Consider the following 3,848-nt stretch of genomic DNA (forward strand, 5'->3'; position numbering starts at 1 on the left):
ATTTGTGATGGGCTCATTCCAGTTAGACTTCTGAAGGATATTGACAGAACAATTTATAGCTGTTTATTTCTTAGATTGGTATAGGGAGAGAATGTGGTTTGTTAATTCCAAGGAGGCTCCAGAGACACAATTGTCCCATATGGACATTTCATTAATTGGGTGTGATGTCCAAAGGGAAGAGACACAGAGAGCAACCTTCTGAAGAAAGAACATTTTCATTTTTTTTCCTCTCAGCCAGAGATGATGCTTCTGTAGCAAATGATGCCCAGCTGCCTAGATGTCTTTCTTGATGTGGTAGAACTTTTTCAATGTATAAGGGTTAAAAAAGTTGGACAGGGAGAGACACACACAGAGAAAGAGAGAGAGAGAGAGAGAGAGAGAGAGAGAGAGAGAGAGAGAGAGAGACTGGAGGGAGATTTGGAAATAACACCAAAGCATAGAATCATAAATATGAAATTGGAAGAGACTTTAGAGTTATATATTTTAATATATATTGTGTTATGAACTTCTTTGGCAATCTGATGAAATTTATGGACCCCTTCTCAGAATAATGCCATTTGTCCACATTCATAACTAAAGAAAATGCAAAGTTTCATCTAGTGGTTAATGAAAATAAAGATGCAATTTCTTCCCATCCAATTCCATGAGGCCTCTGAAATCTATTCACACAGTCTTTGGGGATACATGGACCCTTGGTTGATAATCTCTTCCTTAGAGATTATCTTTTTTGCCCCAACCTTCATTTCACAGACAAGAAAATTGAAGTCCAGTAAAATTAAGACTTGCCTAAATCATACTGGTAATAAGCTTCAGAGATGGGATTCAAAAGCACATCTTATGATTTCTGAGTAAATGCTCTTCTTTTTGTATCATTCTAACTCCTAAAAACTTAGTTTGAGAGAACTTTCATTATTCTTTTCTTCTGGTTTTCTTTGTGAACACATCAAGGAACAAAGAAACCACAAAAGCTCCAAAAGGTAGGAAATCAGTCTGTGCACAGATAAGGAAGATTTTTAAGCCACACACAGCTCCTGGACAGAATAACCCTTTCCCTTTAAATTGACTATTCAGTGGGCTTATCCCCCTAATTTAAAAGCTGGTAGATTCATCCCAGGCTTTATCAGAGCAATTTGTCACATTTGGTCTTTTTTTTCCACATGGCATTAATGGTACATGGATATCTGACTTCATCTTTTGACAGGACCCTACTGTGTTTCTCCGATTATAAGACACTGTCTTATTAATTTTTTTGGACAGAAAAACACCAGAAGGCTTATTTTCAGGGGAGGGCTTATTTTAATGAACATTGACAGCAATTTTAATAAACAGGTAAATGAACAAAAAAATGTACCTTTATTCAATAAGCAAATCACTGGGGAAGAACAGGATGATGCACTCACTGCTGCAGATCTGATTGGATGCAGCTTGGAGTGCGGCGTGCGTTTCACTGGGGGGGGGGGGACGGTGCATACAGAGGATGCCGTAATGTAGCATGTAGCGCAGGGGATCACCTTCACTACAGTAGCAATCTCAATAGGGCTTATTTTCGGGGGAGGGCCTATTTTAGAGGAATCTTACACAGTAAGGGGAGGGCTTATTTTCGGGATAGGTCTTATTATCGGGGAAACACGGTAATACTTCTTTTCCCTTTATCCTTCTGGCAGAATGCTTGCTACTGACTTTGATCCCAAACTTCCTGACCGCTACTGATGAGCATTTCTAGTTGGACAAAAATGTTTTCTTCATAATTTGCCTCACTCCTTAATAATGTAACCCTTTCTTTATGCCTTCTATTATGACTTCTACTCAGTCAACAAATATTAATTGCTTACTATGCCAGGTGCTGTTAACCCTCCAGATTCTCCAGTATAATCAAATTAGAAGATTAGAATTCCTTTCCAGAATGGAAAATTCATGCAATTATGGGTAATTCAACAACTGAACCTTGTATCTAGATTGATTGCTTTGAGCCTATCCCTTCAGTAATTTCTGTCAGTACTAATCTACCTGACCCACAGGTTATTTTGATGTGTGCTGAGATGTTGCTCAAAACCCATGACTTTTCATTCTCTCTCACCCCACATATCCAATCAGTAACCAATTTTTGTCTCGTAATTTCTCAATATCTCTAACATACATCACCTTCTCTCAACTACTCATGTAGTCATGAAACTAGGTTAAACCCTTATCACTTCTTATCCATATTATTATTATCTCTCTGCCTCATCTCCCTTTGCTCTAATAGCAATTGCTTCTGTTCTGTCCATAAACCATGAAGGTTTTTCCCTACCAAACTGATTTTTTTAAATACCTGCAGTAGGACATCTTTTGCCACATTTTTTACCTAGCGTTAATCACAGAATCACTGAATGGGGTGTTGCCTCAGACAAACTGAGACCTAGGAAAGACCTTAACTTTAAAAAGTCAAGGCCTCCCCCACTGCATCTGGGGCCATCTCCATTCATCCTGACCTATGTCTTCACATTGGACTCAAATGACTCTGGAGGAGAGTGAGACTGATTACATTGCACAGGCCTGCCTCACTGAAATTCACTTGCAAGTCAAGATATCACCTTCCTGATGTCATTGGTCCTCTTCAAAAATGAAGGACAAACAACAGCAAACATACCTTCCACAAAATTGCCAAAGTGATCTAATGAATTTGACAAATTCATTTATATATGTGTCAAAATATTAAAATTTAACATAAAATAAATGCTGAAAAACATACATTTTAATATTAATTTTTAAAATTGTGAGTTCCAAATTGTCTTCCTCCCTACAGTACTTCCCCCACCCATTGAGAAGACAAACAATATAATATCCACTATACATGAGACGCCATGCAAAATATATTTCCATATTAATCATGTTGCAAAAAAGCAAGAAAAATAAAGCCCAAATAAGGTAATTTTAATCCAGAGTTCACCAGGTCTCTCTCTATCTGGAAGTAGATAGCATTTTTTCGTCAGGAGTCCTTGGAATTGTCTTGGATCACTGTATTGATAAGTGTAGCTAAGTCTTTCACAGTTGATTATGCTTTTACTGTGTACAATGTTGTCTTTCTTCTACTTTGCATCACTTCATAAGAGTCTTTTTTTCCATTTTTCAAATGCTTTATTAACTTCTGATTTACATCATTCATTTCCACCAGATTTTTAGTTACAAATTTTCTCCCCGTTTTTCCCCTATCTACTGCCCCAAAATAGCAGTCTGACAGGATATCCCCTTCTCCAATCTGCTCTCTCCCATATTTTCTCCCATACTGCTTTCAACTTTTCCAGTAGGGCATGGTGGATCTCTAGGCCCAAGTGCCTGTATATCTTATTTCCCAATTACATGTAAAATGGTATAAATAATAGGATATATATTTAAGCATTTGATTTTGAAACTTTGAATTCCAGATTCATTCCCTTCCTTTCTTATCATCCACCCTTACTGGGAAGATAAGCAGTTCAGTATAGGTTGTACATGTGTAGCTAATGCAAAACAATAACATAGTAGATATATTGTAAAAGACTGACTATATTTCCCTCCCTCCTATCCCACCTCCCACTTGTTCTATTCTCTACTTTGATCCTGTCCCTTTTCAAAAGTGCATGCTTCCAACTTCCCTCCCCCCCAGCCTGCTCTCCCTTCCATCATCCCCCCTCTCATCCCCTTCCCCCCACTGTCCTGTAGTGTGAGATACCTGATTTACTGTGTATTTCATTCTGTCCCCAAGCCAAATTCAATGAGAATAAGGTTGACCCCATTCACTTTTGCCTTCCTATACTTCCCCTCCATTGTGACCATTTTCCTTGCCTCTTCTACATGGGATAGTTTACCCCATTCTGTCTCTCCCCATC

This window comes from Petaurus breviceps, unplaced genomic scaffold (assembly GCF_028583685.1).
Source record: "Petaurus breviceps papuanus isolate PSGF00001 unplaced genomic scaffold, PetGlider_PUasm1.0 90865, whole genome shotgun sequence".
Lineage (NCBI taxonomy): Eukaryota > Metazoa > Chordata > Mammalia > Diprotodontia > Petauridae > Petaurus > Petaurus breviceps.